We start from the raw sequence: 19607 nt of genomic DNA on the forward strand, positions 1-19607 counted from the left end.
GCTGTTCTCAAATTCCTGGGCTCAAGTGATTCCCCGACCTCTGCCTCTGAAAGTGCTGGGATTACAGGCATGAGACACCACATCTGGCCAGTTTATTTTCTATTACTGGTTCAATGTAAAGGCTACATCTCAGAAACAGCCAATGAAAGAGATGCACAGGGCAAGGCAAGTGGGGAGGGTCACAGAGCTTCCATGCCCTCTCTTGGGCACACTACCCTGCCAGCACCTCCTCATGTGCAGCAACACAGAAGCTCTCCAAATCCTGTTGTTTAGGGTTTTTATGGAGGCATGATTGATAAAATCATTGGCCGTTAGTGGTTAAGTCAATCTCCAGCCCCTTTTGCCTCCTGGAGCTCAGTGGGTGAGACTGAAATTTCCAAGCCTCAAAAAATGTGGTTGGGGTCAGGCACGGTGGCTCATGCCTGTAATCCCAGCACTTTGGGAGGCCAAAGTGGGCAGATCACCTGAAGTCAGGAGTTTAAGACCAGCCTGACCAACATGAAGAAATCCCGTCTCTACTAAAAATACAAAAATTAGCTAGGCATGGTGGCACATGCCTGTAATCCCAGCTACTCAGGAGGCTGAGGCAGGAGAATCACTTGAAGCCCAGAGGTGGAGGTTGTAGTGAACCGAGATTATCCCATTACACTCCAGCCTGGGCTACGAGAGCCAAACTCCGTTTAAAAAAAAAAATGTGGTTGATTCCTCTGGCAACCAGCCCTTCTGAAGTAGTCTAGGAGCTTCCAGCCACCCAGGCATTTCAACAGCATCCCACATGCTTTCTTACCATGCTGCGATCTGAAAGAACTTAGAGGCCCTTGTGTCAGGAACCTGGGACTAAGACCAAAAATTAAAACAGAAGATGCTCCTATTACCTCTATCACTAAGGACTTTATTTTTTTTTTTTATATTTTTTTTTTTGATACGGAGTCTCGCTCTGTCGCCCAGGCTGGGGTGCAGTGGCCGGATCTCAGCTCACTGCAAGCTCTGCCTCCCGGGTTCCCACCATTCTCCTGCCTCAGCCTCCCGAGTAGCTGGGACTACAGGCGCCCGCTACCTCGCCCGGCTAGTTTTTTGTAATTTTTAGTAGAGACGGGGTTTCACCGGGTTAGCCAGGATGGTCTCGATCTCCTGACCTCGTGATCCGCCCGTCTCGGCCTCCCAAAGTGCTGGGATTACAGGCTTGAGCCACCGCGCCCGGCCCCACTAAGGACTTTATAAGAGCTTTAGAAACTTTGTGCCAGGAACCGGGGCAAAAACCAAATATATATTTCTTTTCTTATATTTGAGACAGAGTCTCACTCTCCCACCCAGGCTGGAGTGCAGTGATGTGATCATAGCTCACTGCAGCCTTGACCTCCTAGGCTAAAACAATCCTCCCACCTTAGCCTCTCCAGTAGCTGGGACTACAGGCATGCATCACCATGCCCAGCTGATTTTAATTTTAATTTTGTAAAGACAAGGTCTTGCTGTGTTGCCCAGGCTGATCTTGAACTCTTGGTCTCAAGCATTCCTTCATCTTTGGTCTCCCAAAGTGTTGGGATTACAGGTGGGAGCCAGCATGCCCACCAATCACAAGGATCTTTATAAGAGAAAGGAGGTAGGAGAGTCAGAATTAGAGAAGAAGATGTGGTGATGGAAAAAGAGGTCAGAGAGGGAGATTTGAAGATGCCGCACTTCTGGCTTTGAAGATGGAGTCAGGGGCCATCTTCAAGGTGAGTCAAGGAATGGGGGTGGCTTCTAGAAACTGGAAAAGGCAGCCCCTCTGACACCTTGTCTTTAGCTTTAATAGACCTAGTTGGGCTTCTGGCCCCCAGAACTGTAAGATGGTAGATTTGTGGGGTTTTAAGCCACTAAACATAGGGTAGTTTGTTGCAGCGCAAGAAGAAATGAACATGAAGCCAGGGGCGGTTGCTCATACCTGTAATCCCAGAACTTTGGGAGGCTGAGGTGGGAAGATTGCTCAAGCCCAGGAGCTTAAGACCAGCCTGGGCAACATAGTGAGACTTCATGTCTACAAAAATTTTAAAGAAAAGGCCAGGTGCGGTGGTTCACGCCTGTAATGCCAGCACTTTGGGAGGCCAAGGTGGGGTGGATCATGAGGTCAGGAGTTCAAGACCAGCCTAGCAAAGATGGTGAAACCGCGTCTCTACTAAAAATACAAAAATTAGCCGGGTGTGGTAGTGGGCACCTGTAATCCCAGCTACTCGGGAGGCTGAGGCAGAGAATCACTTGAATCCAGGAGGCAGAGGTTGCAGTGAGCCAAGATCACGCCATTGCACTCTAGCCTAGGCGACAGAGTAAGACTGTCTCAAAAAAAAAAAAAAAAAAAAAATTTGCCAAGTGTTGTGGCATGCACCTGTAGTCTCAGCTCCTAGGGTGACTGAGCCTGGAGGATTGTTTAAGCCTAAGGGGTTGAGGTTGCTGTGAGCTGTGATTGCACCACTGTACTTCAACCTGGGCAATAGAGCAAGACCCTGTCAGAAAAGAAAGAAAGAAGGAAAGGAAAGGAAAGGAAGGAGAAAGAAAAAGAAAAAGAAAGAAAGGAGCATGGTGGGAATGGGGACAGATGGCAATGTTAAGTAGAATGGTCAGGGTTGGCCTCATAAGTGAAAATTGAGCAAAAGTTTGAAGCAGGTGATGGAGCTGGCCAAGGTGCTGAGAGAAGAGCACTGTAGGCTGAGTCAACAGGATAAAGGCATTAGGAGGAAACTCCCTGGTGTGTCTGAGGCTCTGGAAGGAGGCCAGAGGGGCAAAGAGATACAGAGAGAGAAGTAGGGGAGGAGCCAGGGAGTTGCTGGGCTGGGATCAGTACAGATCGTGTAAGCACTGAAGGCTATTGCTGGGGCTTTGGCTTTTACTCTGACCGAAATGGGAACCGTGGGGGTGGGGGGTGGGGTGGGGCGGTTCTCAGCAGAGAAGCAACGTGATCTTTTTCCTGATTTAAAAGCACCTCCCTGGCTGCTGAGTTGAGAAAGACTGTGGGAAGATTTGGGTAGAAGCAGGGGGTCTAAAGTGTGGCAATATTCAGGTGGAAGATGAAGTCAGTCAATAGGATTTCCTGACAGACTGAATGTGAGCTGTGAGAGAAGGCAGGAGTCAAGGTTGAGTTTGGTTCTAATTGAATTATTAAGTAATTTTAAAAAACACTGCTGCCTTTCCCAATCCTACCAAGTAAAGGATGCTAGATTAAAGAAATCTCAAGTCAGGCCAGGTGCAGTGGCTCACACTTATAGTTCCAACAGTTTGAGAGGCAGAGATGGGCGTATGTTTCAAGGCCATGAGTTCGAGAACAGCCTTGCAACATAGCAAGACCTCCTCGCTACAAAAATGAAAAAAAGAAATGTAATAAAATAAAATAAATATAGCCGGGCATGGTAGTGTGTACCTATGACCCCAGTTACTCAGGAGGCTGAGGTGGGCAGATCTCTTGAGGCTAGGAGTTTGAGGCCAGCTCATAGCAAGACTTCTCTCTATATAAAAATTTTTTTTAAAAAGCCTGATATGGTGATACTTGCCTGTATTCCCAGGTACTGGTGCAGCTGAGGCAGGATGATCTCTTGAGCCTAGTTGGTCAAAGCTGTAGTGATCTATGATTATACCACTGCACTTCAGCCTGGGTGACAGAGCAGGACCCTGTCTCAAAAGACAAATATGAATGAAGTGAAATTTTAAGTCAGAGCAGTCCCTTCTTTTTTTTTTTTTTTTTTTTTTTTTGAGACGGAGTCTCGCTCTGTCACCCAGGCTGGAGTGCAGTGGCCGGATCTCAGCTCACTGCAAGCTCCGCCTCCCAGGTTTACGCCATTCTCCGGCCTCAGCCTCCCGAGTAGCTGGGACTACAGGCGCCCGCCACCTCGCCCGGCTAGTTTTTTTGTATTTCTTAATAGAGACGGGGTTTCACCGTGTTAGCCAGGATGGTCTCGATCTCCTGACCTCGTGATCCGCCCGTCTCGGCCTCCCAAAGTGCTGGGATTACAGGCTTGAGCCACCGCGCCCGGCCTCAGAGCAGTCCCTTCTAGGCCATGCAGGCCTTGCAACCGCAGAGCCGCATTGTGTGGCTGTGGATGAGGAGACCCCTGCCCAATTGTTATTGGCTATATAATCAGTTTATTTTTAAATATAGTAATCAAATATATTTCATCATACTTAATGGTCTCAGATATGTGTGGGTTTTGGAATTCTCCTTGGAACAGGTTGTAACATCTTATTGGCTCCATCATTCCCTAATTTTTTTATCTTATCAGTTTTTAATAAGATCAGAATTGATATTAGACTACCTAATCAGTTTTGATTAAGGAGAAAATGAAATTGTGTTGTTTGCACTTTATCCAAGTCTGTTGTCATATTTGCTAAATGGAATCAATACTTGAACAAATGCAAAATTAAGGCTTCTTTATCATGAAACACTATGTCATTCTTGAAAAAGATGCTTTAAAAAATAAAAAGACAAGGCCGGGCGCGGTGGCTCAAGCCTGTAATCCCAGCACTTTGGGAGGCCGAGACGGGCGGATCACGAGGTCAGGAGATCGAGACCATCCTGGCTAACATGGTGAAACCCCGTCTCTACTAAAAAATACAAAAAAACTAGCCGGGCGAGGTGGCGGGCGCCTGTAGTCCCAGCTACTCGGGAGGCTGAGGCAGGAGAATGGCATAAACCCGGGAGGCGGAGCTTGCAGTGAGCTGAGATCCGGCCACTGTACTCCAGCCTGGGCGACAGAGCGAGACTCCGTCTCAAAAATAAAATAAAATAAAATAAAAAGACAGTGTCTTGCTTTTGTCGCCCAGGCTGGAGTGCAATGGCGCAATTTTGCCTCACTGCAACCTCCACCTTCTGGGTTCAAGCAATTCTCAGGCCTCAGCCTCCTGAGTAGCTGAGATTAAGGCGCCTGCCACCACACCCATCTAATTTTTGTATTTTTAGTAGAGATGGGGTTTCACCATGTTGGCCAGGCTGGTCTTGAACTCCTGACCTCAGGTGATCTGCCTGCCTCAGCCTCCCAAAGTGCAGGGATTACAGGCATGAGCTACCATGCCCAGCCTCCATTTCTTTTTTGTAGTCTTTAATAAACAGCTGCTATCATTGCAGACTTGCTATTTAGGCACTTAGGAGTTTTTCACTAGAAGGCATGTAAAGAAAGACCATCGGCATTTGTAATGAATTTAGCATTCATTCTTTGACTGCATGACTGTCCCTAGAGCTGTAACTTTACTAATGAATTTTTCAGAAGCAACTTAGCTAGCAACTGGGCCTAACCAGCCACTTACTCTCATTATTCAGTGCTCTTTTATTCTTGTCTATTTCTCCTCAAACTTGACTATACTCACAAAGTGATAAAAACTTGTATTTCTGCTGGGCGCGGTGGCTCACACCTGTAATCCCAGCACTTTGGGAGACCAAGGCGGGTGGATCACAAGGTCAGGAGATCGAGACCATCCTGGCTAACACGGTGAAACCCCGTCTCTACTAAAAATACAAAAAATTAGTCGAGCATGGTGGCCGGCACTTGTAGTCCCAGCTACTTGGGAGGCTGAGGCAGGAGAATGGCGTGAACCCAGGAGGTGGAGCTTGCAGTGAGTCGAAATTGTCCACTGCACTCCAGCCTGGGCGACAGAGCGAGACTCCATCTCAAAAAACAAAACAAAACAAAACAAAACAAAAAAACTTGTATTTCTTTTCTTTCCTTTTTAGAGACAGGGTCTTGCTCTGTCGCCCAGGCTGCAGTACAGTGACATGATCATGGTTCACTGTAGCCTCAAACTCCTGGGCTTAAGCAATCCTCAGTCTCCCAAGTAGCTGGGACTACAGACGTGTGCCACCATGCCCAGCTAATTTTTTTATTTTTTATCATAGAGATGGGATCTTGCTAGGTTTCTCAGACTAGACTCAAACTCCTGCCTCAGCCTCCCAAAATGCTGGGATTACAGGCAGGTATGACCACCTGTGCCCAGCCGCTTATTTTTTAAATAATAGCTTTATTAAAATATGATTCACGTACCCTTCCATTTATTTATTTATTGAAATCTGCAATTCAGTAGGTTTTAGAGTATTCCCAGAGCTGTGCATCGATCACCACAGTCACTTTTAGAACCTTTCATTACCCTATAGAGAAATCCGTACCCCTTAGCCACTACCTCCTACTCCCCCCACCTGCCTTGGCCCCCAGCCTTAGGCAACCATTGATTCATTTTTTGTCGCTGTAGAATTTCCTAATCTGGACAAATAGAATTGTACAATACGTGATCTTTTGTGGCTTTTTTCCCTCTTAGCAGTGTTTTCAAAGTTCCTTTATGTCATAGTGTGTATCAATATTTCATTCCTTCTATGACTGAATAATACTCCGTGGTAGAGACACACTGCATTTTGTTTATCTGTTCATCAGTTGGTGGACATTTGGGTTGTTTCCGTGTGTTAGCCATTATGAATAATGGTGCTGTGAAGATTGCTGTACAAGTTTTTGTGTGGATATATATTTTTATTTCTCTGGGATATATGCCTAGGAGTGAAATTGTGGTATTATATGATGACTGTATATTTAGCCTTTTGAGAAACTGACAGTTTGTTTTCTAAAGTGGCTACACCAGTTGGGTGCAATGGCTCACACCCGTAGTCCCAGCTACTCAGGAGGCTCAGCTGGGAGGATTACTTGAGCCCACAAGTTCAAGATCAGCCTGGGCAAGATAGTGAGACCTTATCTTGATTTTTTTAAAAAATCCAATTAAAATGACATGAAAAGAAATACCCAAAGTGGTTACATGATTTTATGTTCCCACCAGTAATGTATGTGAGTTCCAATTCCTCCACATCTTCGCTGACATTTTTGTTTTTTTCTAGACAGAGGCTTGTTCTGTCTCTCTGGCTGCAGCACAGTGATGCCATCACAGTTCACTGCAACCTTGATCTCCCAGGCACAAGTGATTTTCTCATCTCAGCCTTCTGAGTAGCTGAAAATTACAGGTGCATGCCACCATGCTTGGCTAATTTTTATATGTTTTTGTAGTGACGGAGTTTTACCATGTTGCTCAGGCTGGTCTCTTACTCCTGGCCTCAAGTGATCTGCCCACCTCAGCCTCCCAAAGTTCTGGAATTACAGGCTGAGCTACCATGCCCGGCCTTCACCAACATTTGTTATTATCTGTTTTTTTTTTTCTTTATCTCTTAAAGCCATATAAGAACAAGTGTCTTCAATTATACTGGAAAAAAAAATATAAACCCACAGCATTGGGAGGCTGAGACAGGAAGATCTCTTGATGCCAGGAGGTTTTTTGTTTGTTTGTTTGTTTGTATTTGTTTGTTTTGAGACAGAGTCTCACTTTGTCACTCAGGGTAGAGTGCATGCAGTGGCACGATCTTGGCTCACTGCAACCTCCGCCTCCTGGGTTCAAGTGATTCTCCTGCCTCAACCTCCTTAGTACCTAGGATTACAGGCACATGCCACTACTGCCTGGCCAATTTTTGTATTTTTAGTAGAGATGGGGTTTCGCCGTGTTGGCCAGGCTGATCTTGAACTACTGACCTCAGGTGATTTGCCTGCCTTGGCCTCCCAAAGTGCTGGGATTGCAGGCATGAGCCACTGCGCCTGGCCTGATGCCAGGAGTTTTAGACCAGCCTGGGCAACCTAGCAAGACCTCGTCTCTACAGAATATTTAAAAATTAGCCAGATGTGGCGGTGGCTGCCTATAGTCTCTCTCTCTCTCTCTTTTTTTTTTTTTTTTTTTTTTTTTTTGTCACTTTTTGAGACATCGTCTGGCTCTGTCACCCAGGCTGGAGTGCAGTGGTGCCCATTATGGAACAGTGCATTATGGAGTGCAGTGGTAAGCCATTATGGCTCACTGAAGCCTGAAACTCCTGGGATCAAGTGATCAACCCTCCTACCTCATTCTACCAAGTAGTGGGGACTACAGGTGCATGCCACCCGGGTCTTGCTGTGTTGTCCAGGCTGGTCTTGAGCTCCTGGCCTCAAGCGATCCTCTCACCGTGGCCTCCCAAAGTGCAAGGATTACACGTATGAGCCACCATGCCTGGCCCCTACCCTGCCTATTGAGAACCAAAAGAAGGATCCAAATTCTCCTTAACTCAACTCGAGCCATTTCCTGATTGCTTCATCAGCAAGGAGCTGGTTATTGGGCTGTCCAGGCCTCCCAAGCCACACAGAAATGAGGTGAGGGAGTTTTCCTGCTGCTCCACTCTGTGAGGAGTTGGAGGATGATGTTTACTCGTTTGCAGAGAGAGATGCCTTGTAGGCACCTTAGGATGGAGGGGACCCTGATTCCAATGTCGTTTTTTTCTTTAGAAACAGGACCTTGCCCTGTCACTCAGGATGGAGTTCAGTGGTCCAATCATGGCTCATTGTAGCCTCAAACTCCCAGTCTCAAGTGACCCTCCCACTTCATCCTTCCCAGTAGCTGGGACTACAGGTAAGCACCATGACACTTGGGGAATTTTGGGGTTTTTTGTAGAGATGAGGCCTCACTATGTTGTCAGGGCTGGCCTTGAACTCCTGGACTCAAGGGATTTTCCTGTCTTGGCCTCCCAAAGTATTGGTAATACAGGCATGAGCCATTGTGCCCACTATCTCTGGTTCTTAACCTTCTGCCTCCCTTTTCCACATTTAAGGAACACTTGTAATTACATGGGCTCACCCAGATACTGCCAGATAATCTTGTTTTAAGGTCAGCTGATAGCAACATTAATTCCATCTGCACTCTTAATTCCCCTTCCTATGTATTTGTGCAGTGTAACATAGGACATGAGCTATTGCTGGGGGGTGGGGGGGCTGTTGTTACCTTGGCCACCACAGTGACTATTTTGTGCCAGGTACTGAGCTAAGCACTGGTGAATTAAACATGAATAACACATACTCCCTAATCTCCATTCATATATGGGAGGAGCACCTCACCTCCCATACTCCTGAGAATCTGGGGAGTCAAGGAAGTCTTCCGTGAGGAGGTGATGCCAAAGCAGAGAAGTGACAGGGGAGCCGAAGCTACCCAGGAAGAGAGTAGAGGTTTAAGGGGAAGCGTATTCTAAGCAGAGGGCATCACCCACTTCAGAGCCTCCCAGAGGAGTGAGAGTGGGCATTCAGGGGGCAGATGAGGCTCAGTTGGACTCCACAGCAGGTAAAATGGAGAGGGGCAAGAGCAGTGAGTCTGCCTTGGAATGCAGGGCAGAGCAGGGGCTGTTAAGGAGTTTGGACTTAATCCCTGAGGCAAGGAGGAGTGATGTAAATGGGGGAAGAGTAACATAATGAGATTCATGGATTAGAGATGTGGTCCAGGCTGCTGTGTAGAGAAGGCATCAGGGAAAGCAGATGGCTCAGTGGGTGTACTGGAGACCTGAAGCAGGGGAAACACTGAGTTTAGGGAAAGTTTTTTAAAATATAAGAAGTTTGATTAGTTTAAATGATGGTGGGAAGGAGCTAAAAGCGGGGGATAGGTTAATGATACGGGGAAGTGGGAGGAAGAACTGACAAGTGAGGTTCCAGAGAAGGCAGGAGAAGAGGAGATTCCCGTAGGGGGATTAGCACTTTCTTTTCTTTTTTTTTTCTTTCTAAGACAGGGTCTCACTATTGCCCAGGAGTGCAATGGCATGATCTTGGCTCACTGTAGCCTAGACTTCCCAGGCTCAAGGGGTCCTCCCACCCCAGACTCCAAGTAGCTGGAACTACAGGTATGCACCACGACCACACCTGGCTAATTTTTTTCTTTTTTTGGTAGACACAGGGTCTCACTATGTTGCACAGGCTGGTCTCCAACTCCTGGCCTCAAGCGATCCTCTTGCCTAGGCTTCCCAAATTGCTGGGATTACAGGCTTGAGCCACTATGCCTGGCCTCTGCTGGTTCTATATTTACTTTGTGTTTACTTTGTGCTAGAGTGTCCCTCATTATGCTGATCCTCTGTTAAAATTAATACCTTTTTTTTTTTTTTTTTTTTTTTTGAGATGCAGTTTTGCTCTTGTTGCCCAGGCTAGAGTGCAATGGCACAATCTCGGCTCACCGCAACCTCCGCCTCCGAGGTTCAAGCAATTCTCCTGCCTCAGCCTCCCAAGTAGCTGGAATCACAGGCATGCTCCACCACACCCAGCTAATTTTGTATTTTTCATAGAGATGGGGTTTCTCCTTGTTGGTCAAGTCTCTAACTCCTGACCTCAGGTGATCTGCCTGCCTCGGCCTCCCAAAGTCATGGGATTATAGGCGTGAGCCACTGCGCCCAGCCAAAATTTAATACTTTATATATTAAATTTACATATATATTTTTTCTTTTATTTTTTGATACCGGATTTTACTCTGTCGCCCAGGCTGGAGTGCAGTGGCACAATCTCTGCTCACTTCAACCTTCACTTGCCAGGCTAAAGCAATTCTTCTGCCTCAGCCTCCCAAGTAGCTGGGATTACAGGTATGTACCACCACACCCGCCTAATTTTTGTGTTTTTTGTAGAGACAGAGTTTCGTCCTGTTTCCCAGTTTGGTCTCAAACTCCTAAGCTCAAAGCGATCCACCCACCTTGGCCGCCCAAAGTGCTAGGATTACAGGTTTGAGCCACCGTGCCCATTCTAGTTTAAACTTTTGAGTGGTTTATGTCTCCTGATTGGACTCCTACAAATACAGAATTGATGCTAGGAAGGATACCAGGAGATAGACCCACACAGATGGGATTTGGGCATGGATTTCGTTATCCACAGAGCAGTGCTGAGCTCCTTGCCAGTGGGACATGGGATGCTGGTGATTTCCAGGAACTGACCTCACAATGACTCAAGCTACCACTTACTGTTGATTGTGATGAAATGCCACCTGAGGCATATGCTGTGTGAGCTTAGGGGTGCTACATTTGACCATGATGGCAGTAAAGATGACTCTGAAGAATGGCATAGGATGGATCCCTTTGAATGCACTCAAGCAGGGGTCTCCAACCACAGGGCCACAGAGCCAGAGGTGAGCAGCAAGTGAGGGGAAACTTCATCTGTATTTATAGCCGCTCCCATCACTCACATGACCACCTGAGCTCCATGTCCTGTCAGATCAGCAGGAGCATTAGATTCTCATAGAAGCACGAACCCTGTTGTGAACTTTGCATGTGAGGGATCTAGGTTGCACGCTCTTTATGAGAATCTAATGTCTGATGATCTGTCACTGTCTCCCGTCACCACACATGGACAGTCTTGATGCAGGAAAACAAGCTCAGAGATGCCACTGATTCTATGTTATAGTGAGTTGTATAATTATTTCATTATATATTACAATGTAATAATAATAGAAATAAAGTGCACAATATATGTAATACACTTGAATCATCCTGAAATAATTCCCTCCACCCCCAGTCTGTGGAAAAATTGTCTTCCACAAATTCACTCTGTTTTTTTGGTAGAGACAGGGTCTTAATATGTTGCCCAGGCTGATCTCAAACTGCTTGACTCAAGTAATATACCCCTCTCAGCCTCCCAAAATGCTGAGATTATAGGCATAAGCCACCATGCTCAACCAAGACTGAGTTTCTTAAACCAAATAAAGATTAAGTGAGATTACTTGAGACCAGGAGGTTGAGACTGCAGTGAGCCCTGATTGTACCACTGCACTCCAGCCTAGGTGACAGAATGAGACTCTGTCTCGAAAAATAAAATAAAATAAAGTACAATCAAATATAAATTAACCCTTTATAACATTCCTAGTAACTTTTCCTCCGAAGTGTTCCCCACAAGCCTTTGAATTTTGTTAAAATTTCACGTACCATTTAAAACATTTAAGAACTTATGTCTGTCTGTGTCATCCCTCTTTTTCAAAAGAATGTCTTTTTGTCACTTCTAGCTGGATCTACCATGAAAGACTTCAGAATCCAGGAAGAGAGACTGACTGGGCAACATGTTATTCAGGTACAAAAAGACTTGGACTATGACTCAGAAATGATCAAATAACAGTGCATGCATCAAGTGCAATGGGAAGCTCTTCTGGAGGGTGACAGAAGCTTCCAGTTAAGGTGACATTGAAGCCGGGTCCTGAAAGATGAGGAAGAGTTGTATGAGAGTGGGGAGGGAAGGGGGAGGTGGAGAGATGGGGAACGGGCTGGGATGGGATGGAGGGAGCTGCCCAGGCAGGGAAACCAACACTGTAAAGACCTGGACAATGAAGATGGCACATTTTGTTCAGGGAATGGTGAATTAAGTATGGTGGGAATGCTTTGGAGAGACAGTAATTTGCTTGTATGGAATTTTGCCTGAGAGAACTCATTACAATTTCTTTCTTTTTTTTTTTTTGGGACAGAGTCTCGCTCTGTCGCCCAGGCTGGAGCGCAGTGGCACGATCTCGGCTGCACTGCAAGCTCCGCCTCCCGGGTTCACGCCATTTTCCTGCCTCAGCCTCCTGAGTAGCTGGGACTACAGGTGCCTGCCACCACGCCCGGCTAATTTTTGTATATTTAGTAGAGACGGGGTTTCACCGTGGTCTCGATCTCCTGACCTTGTGATCCGCCCACCTCAGCCTCCCAAAGTGCTGGGATTACAGGCGTGAGCCACCGCGCCCGGCCCTCATTACAATTTCTAATCTGTTGATGTTATCATGCATCACTGTCCTTGTCAGATAGTTTGGAATAGGTATAATGATCACACTAACACCAAGCATAGTATTTCATTAGTTCTCATAAAATCACAGGCAGATGCCACAGTTATCCCCATTTTATGAATGAAGTGATAAAGACTTAGGGATAATGAGTGATTTGCCCAAGCTTGCCTGGATATTAAGACTGAGTCAAATGTCGGGTCTGGTCTGACTTTAATGCTTGCTTTGTTCATGAGCACCACGTGTTGCCTCTCCTATGCAGTTAAGCAGGTAGACAGGTGAAAGAAAAGCCTGTGTTTGTCTCTCCTCACACACTTCTGACTGAATGTGTGTGTGGAGTTTCTACACCAAATTCTCCAATGCTCTGGATATTAACTGGGTATCCCACAACTTTATTCTGACACTACCTGGAGTTGGCACAGACCCCACAGATGAGGGGCTCAGTCCCACGAGACCACCCTCATTTCAGATGCCAGTGGCAAGTCCTAGGTTGTCACCTGTACTTTTGACCAATCTGTTATAAATCAGGGGTTCCCATGACCGCCTTCTTGGGTTTAATAATTTGCTAGAACAGTTTACAGAACTCAGAAAAACAGTTTATTTTTTTCTGAGAGACAGGGTCTCATTTTATCGCCCAGGCTGTTGTGCAGTGGTGCAGTCATAGCTCACTGCAGCCTCGACTGCCTGGGCTCAAGTGGTCCTCCCACCTCAGCCTCCCTATTAGCTGAGACTACACGTCTGCACCACTACATCTGGCTAATTAATTTCTTTTATTTTTCGTAGAAATGGGGTCTTGTTATGTTGCCCAGTCTGGCCACAAATTCCTGGGCTCAAGCGATCCTCCCACCTCAGCCTCTTAAAGTGCTGGGATTACAGATGTGAGCCACCGCATCGAGCCAGTTCATTTCCTATTACTGGTTCATTGTAAAGGATACATCTCAGAAACAGCCAGTGAAAGAGATGTACATGCTGGATGTGGTGGCTTATGCCTGTAATCCCAGCACTTTGGGAGGCTGAGGTGGGAAGATCACTTAACCTCAGGAGTTTGAGACTACCCTGGGCAATATGATGAAAACCTGTCTCTACGAAAAAAAAAAAAAAAATAGCCAGGTGTGGTGTTGTGCACCTGTAGTTCCAGCTACAGGGAAGCTGAGGTGAGAGGATGCCTTGAGCTGGGGACTGGAGAGGCTTAGGTTGTAGTGAGCTGAGATTGTGCCACTGCACTCTAGCCTGGACAAAAGAGCCAGACCCTCTCAAAAAAAAGAAAAGAAAGATGTCCAGGGCAAGGTAAGTTTGGAGGGGCACAGAGCTCCCATGCACTCTGTTGAACATGCTACCCTCCCAGCATCTCCTGTGTTCAGCAACCCTGGAAGCTCTGCAAATCCTGTTGTTTAGGGTGTTTATGGAGGCTTTATTATGCAAGCACGATTGATAAAATCCTTGGCCATTGGTGATTAAGTCGATCTCCAGCCCCACTTGCCTCCTGGAGTTAAGCGGGTGAGGCTGAAAGTTCCAAGCCTCTAATCATCTGGTTGCTTCCTCTGGCAGTCAGCCCTCCTCCTGAAGAGATCTAGGAGCTTGCAGTCACCCATTCATCTCAACAACATCCCCAAATGCATTCTTATCATGCTGGAGATCCCAGAGTTCTTAGAGGCTCTTGTGTTAGAAACCTGGGACCAAGACCAAATATTAAAACAAAAGATGCTCCTATCACCTCTATCACTGAGGTCTTTATAAAAGCTTTAGAAGCTCTGTACCAGCAACCAGGGACAGAGACCAAATATATTTTTCTTTTCTTCCTGAGACAGAATCTCCCCGTGTCATCCAGGCTGGAGTGCAGTGATGTGATCATAGCTCACTATAGCTTTGACCTCCTGAGCTCAAGGGATCCTCCCACTTCAGCTTCCCAAGTAGCTGGGACTACACATGCATGTCACCCATGCCCAGCTCATTTTTGTAGAGATGAAATTTAGTTATGTCGCCCAGGCTGATCTGAAACTCCTGGGCTAAAGTGATCGTCTCACCTCAGCTTCTTAAGTAGCTGGGACTACAGGCACACACCACATCCAGCTAACATTTGTTTTCATTTTTTTCTAGAGGTGGGGTCCCACTATGTTGTTCAGGCTAGTTTCAAACTTTGGGCCTCAGGTGTTCCTCCTGCCTTGACCTCCCAGAGTGTTAGTATTATGGGTGAGAGCCACCATGCCCAGCAATCACAAGGGTCTTTATAAAAGAAAGAGGGGCCGGGCGCAGTGGCTCAAGCCTGTAATCCCAGCACTTTGGGAGGCCAAGACGGGCGGATCACGAGGTCAGGAGATCAAGACCATCCTGGCTAACACGGTGAAACCCCATCTCTACTAAAAAATACAAAAAACTAGCCGGGCGAGGTGGTGGGCGCCTTCCCAGCTACTCGGGAGGCTGAGGCAGGAGAATGGCATAAATCCGGGAGGCGGAGCTTGCAGTGAGCTGAGATCTGGCCACTGCACTCCAGCCTGGGAGACAGAGCGAGACTCTGTCTCAAAAAAAAAAAAAAAAAAAATAAGGGTAGGAGAGTCAGAACTGGAGCAGGAGATGTGGTTGATGGAAGCAGAGGTCAGAGAGGGAGATTTGAAGATGCTTCCCTTCTGACTTTGAAGATGGAGTCAGGGGCCATGATCCAAGGAATGGGGATGGCTTCTAGAAGCTGGAAAAGCCAAGGGTACACTTTAGAGCCTTCAAAAGGAATGTAGCCCTGCTGACACCTTGACTTTAGCCTTAATAAACCTAGTTTGGGCTTCTGGCCCCCAGAATTGTAAGATGGTAGATTTGTAGTGTTTTAAGCCACTAAATTTAGGAAACTGCAAACTATGTTGCAACAGCAAGAAGAAATGAACATGAAACCAGGCATGGTGGCTCATGCTGGCAATCGCAGCACTTTAGGAATTTTAGGCAGGAAGATCACTTGAGACCAGGAATTCAAGACCAGCCTGTGCAACATAGTGAGACCTTGTGTCTACAAAAAATAAAAAAAATGGCCAGGCATGGTGGCTTATGCCTATAATCCCAGCACTTTGGAAGGCTGGATCACCTGAGGTCAGGCATTTGAGACCAGCCTGGCCAACATTGTGAAACGCCATCTCTACTAAAAATACAAAACTTAGCCGGGCGTGGTGGCACGTGCCTGTAATCCCAGCTACTTGGGAGGTTGAGGCAGGAGGATTACTTGAATCTGGGAGGTGGAGGTTGCAGTGAGCCGGGATTGCACCATTGCACTTCAGCCTGGGCAAGAAGAGTGAAACTTCGTCTCAAAATAAAATAAAATTCTAAAAAAATTAATTAGGCATGATGGCATGCACTGTCTGTAGTCCCAGCTACTAGGGGGGCTGAGGTGGGAGGATCGCTTGAGCCTGGGAATTTGAGGTGGCAGTGAGCTGTGACTGCTACTGCACTCCAGCCTTGGTGACAGAGTGAGATCTTGACAAAAAAAAAAAAAAAAGAAGGAAGAGAGGGAGGGGGAGGGAGGGAGGGGAGGGGAGGGAAGGGAAGGAAAGAAAGAAGGAAGGAAGAAATTAGCATGGTGGGCATGAGGACAGATGGCAATGTTAAATAAAATGGTCAGGGGTGGCCTCCTAAGTGAAAATTAAGCCAAGATTTGAAGGAGGGGAAGGAGCTGGCCGAGGTGCTGAGGGAAGAGGATTGTAGGCAGAAACAACGGAATAAAGTGTCTGAGGTGTGTCTGAGGCTCTGGAAGGAGGCCAGTGGAGCAGAAGGAGAGAGGGAGAGAATTAGGGCAGGAGGCCAGGGAGTTGCTGGGCTGGGATCAGCACAGATCGTGTAAGCCCTGGGAGGTTATTGCTGGGGCTTTGGCTTTTACTCTGACTGAGATGGGAACTGTGGGAGGGTTCTGAGCAGAGAGGCGACATGATCTCTCTCCCGATTTAAAAGCATTCTCTGGCTGCTGAGTTGAGAAAGACTGTGGGAAGATTTGGGTAGAAGCGTGGGGGCCAAGCTGCGGCAACATCCAGGCGGGAGATGATAGTGGTCCTGACCAGGGTTATAGTGGTGGTGAGAGATGGTCAGAGGAGAGAAGCAGGGGAGGAGGCCAGGGGTTGCTGGGTGGAGATCTTCAATACATGTTGAAGATACAACAGGATTTCCTGACAGACTGGATGTGGAGTGTGAGAGAAGGCAGAGGTCAAGGTTGAGATAGATTCTTACTGAATTATTAAGTAATTTTTAAAAACACTACTGCCTTTCTCAATCCTATCAAGTATTGGATGCTAGATTAAAGAAATATCTTCAGGCTCAGTACAGTGGCTCATGCCTGTAGTCACAGTTGTTTGGGAAGCAGAGATGGGAGTATCTTAAAAGGAATTCAAGACCAGCCTGGGCAACATAGCAAGACCTCCTCTCTACAAAAATATTTTTATTTTTATTTTTATTTTTTTTTTTTTTGAGACGGAGTTTCACTCTTGTTGCCCAGGCTGGAGTGCGGTAGTGCGGTTGCACCGTCTCAGCTCACCGCAACCTCTGCCTCCTGGGTTCAAGCGATTCTCCTGGGTTCAAGCGATTCTCCTGCTGCCTCAGCCTTCCTGGGTAGCTGGGATTACAGGCATGCACCACCATGCCCGGCTAATTTGGTATTTTTAGTAGAGATGGGGTTTCTCCATGTTGGTCAGGCTGGTCTCGAACTGCCGACCTCAGGTGATCTGCCCACCTCGGCCTCCCAAGGTGCTAGGATTACAGGCGTGAGCCACCGCGCCTGGCCAAAAATATTTTTCAATATTTAATAAAATAAAATAAATGTAGCTAGGTATGGTGATGTGTACTTATAGTCCCAGCTACTCAGGAGGCTGAGGTGGGCAGATCTCTTGAGGTGTCAGGAGTTTGAGACCAGCTTGGGCAACATAGCAAGACCCTTCACTCTACAAAAAATTTTAAAAATAGCCAGGTATGGTGGCACTCAACTGTAGTACCAGCTACTGGGGAGCTGAGGCAGGAAGATGGCTTGAGCCCAGGAGGTCGAGGCTGCAGTGAGCTATAAGTGCACAACTGCATTCCAGTCTGGGTTACAGAGCAGGAGCTGTCTCACAACACAAATAGAAATACAGATAAAATAATAAAATCTCAAGTCAGAGCCTTTTGGCTCTCCAGCCCTTGCAACCCTGGAGCCGTGCAGTGGGGCTTGTGTCAGTGGGAATGAGGAGACCCCTGTCCAGTGTCGTTGCCAGACTAATCAGTGTTTTAAAAAATATATTAATGGGGTTGGACATGGTGGCTCATGCCTGTAATCCCAGCACTTTGGGAGAGCCAGGTGGGTGGATCACCTGAGGTCAGGAGTTCGAGACCAGCCTGGCCAACATGATGAAACCCTGTCTCTACTAAAAAAAATACAAAACTTAGCCAGGCGTGGTGGGCACCTGTAATCCCAGCTACTCGGGAGGCTGAGGCAGGAGAATTGCTTGAACCTGGGGAATGGAGGTTACGGTGAGCTGAGATCACGCTACTTCACTCCAGCCTGGACGAAAGAATGAGACTCCATCTCAAAAAACGACCAAAAAAAATTATATCAACATGTAATGGTTTTATTATTAATATGTAATAAATAATAAATTTATTATTATTTTTTGAGACGGAGTCTCGCTGTGTCAGAAGGCTGGAGTGCAGTGGTGCGATCTCAGCTCACCACAACCTCCGCCTCCTGAGTTGAAGCGATTCTCTTGCCTCAGCCTCCCGAGTAGCTGGGATTACAGGTGTGTGCCACCATGCCCAGCTAATTTTTGTATTTTTAGTAGAGGTGGGGTTTCACCATGTTGGTCAGGATGATCTTGATCTCTTGACTTTGTGATCCGCCCACCTCAGCCTCCTAAAGTGCTAGGGTTACAGGAGTGAGCCACTGCGCCCCGCCAAATATTTTAAAAATTTTGTCTTGTATTACTTCTATCAACAGGTAATGGTTCTATTATTAATATGTAATGAATAATATTTTTAAAATTTTGTCTTATTTTCTAATTTTAATATAATTATTTATATAAAGAAAAAGTCTTAGAGATCTTCAACAAAGTTAAAAAATGTAGAGGGATGCTAGACCCAGAAAGATTAAGAACTTCTATTTAGAAATATTCAGAGTATTAAAAGTGTGGCTCAAGCCTGTGATCCTAGGGCACTTTGGGAGGCCTGGTGACGGCGGATCACAGGTCAGAGATCAAGACCATCCCATAACATGGTGAAACCTCGCTCACCAAAAAATACAAAAAACTAGCCAGGCGTAGGTGGCAGGCGCTGGTCCCAGCCACTGAGGCTGGAGGCAGGAGAATGGCATAAACCCAGGAGGGTGGAAGCTGCAGTGAGTTGAGATCCGGCCACACCCAGCCTGGCGACAGAGTGAGACTCCTGGTTCAAAAAAAAAAAAAAGAAATATTCAGAGTAAGCCACATACAACTTGCTACTTGATCTATTTTCTTCTTTCTTTTTTTTGTTTTGGGAGATGGGGGTCTCAGTCTGTCACCCAGGCTGGAGTACAGTGGTGCAATCACAGCTCACTGCAGCCTTGAACTCCTGGGCTAAGGCTCCTCCTGCCTCAGCCTCCTGAGTAGCTGGGACTGTAGGTATACATGATGATACCTGGCTAATTTTAAATTGTTTTGTAGACATGCTGTCTCACTTTGTTGGCCAGGCTGGTGTCAAACTCCTGGCCTCGGAAAGTGACCCTTCCACCCTGCCTCCCATCCTTAGAGGTAAGGAGCCACCCTCACAAATAAGCACTTGTTCAAATTTCTAAAAAATAAGAAATTTCTATAGTAAGGGCTGTGGGATGATGGCAGAAAGATCAAAAGTAGAAAAACAGAAGAATAAGTTCAAACACTTGCCCACACATATTCTTTTGACAGCAAGAAGAACTTTTAGTAGATACATTTCTTCATTTCTTACAAACAAAAGGCAAATAAACAATGTTGTACAGGAACTTCAACACACACTGTACAATATTTCCACTTTGCTGACATCAGTTGTGGAATTCTTCATGGTTTACTTTTTTTTTTTTTACAGAGTTCGCTTCTGCTTCAGGCTGGAGTGCAGTGGCG

At 46.5% G+C, this 19607-nt stretch overlaps 1 long non-coding RNA gene across 2 annotated transcripts in view; it reads left to right on the top strand.

The window, feature by feature from the left end:
- LOC101009158 overlaps nucleotides 1–19607 on the top strand; it is a 66128-nt gene that overhangs the window by 44602 nt on the left and 1919 nt on the right. Inside the window, exon 9 of one of the 2 annotated variants that reach the window (XR_004183043.1) lies at nucleotides 11800–11864. This is a non-coding gene — a long non-coding RNA (uncharacterized LOC101009158). Of the gene's footprint in view, nucleotides 1–9552; nucleotides 9587–11799; nucleotides 11865–19607 lie in introns of those variants that run through there. The other variant, XR_004183044.1, reaches the window with a different exon arrangement.

The sequence above is a fragment of the Papio anubis genome, chromosome 4 (genome assembly GCF_008728515.1).
Source record: "Papio anubis isolate 15944 chromosome 4, Panubis1.0, whole genome shotgun sequence".
Classification (NCBI taxonomy): Eukaryota; Metazoa; Chordata; class Mammalia; order Primates; family Cercopithecidae; genus Papio; species Papio anubis.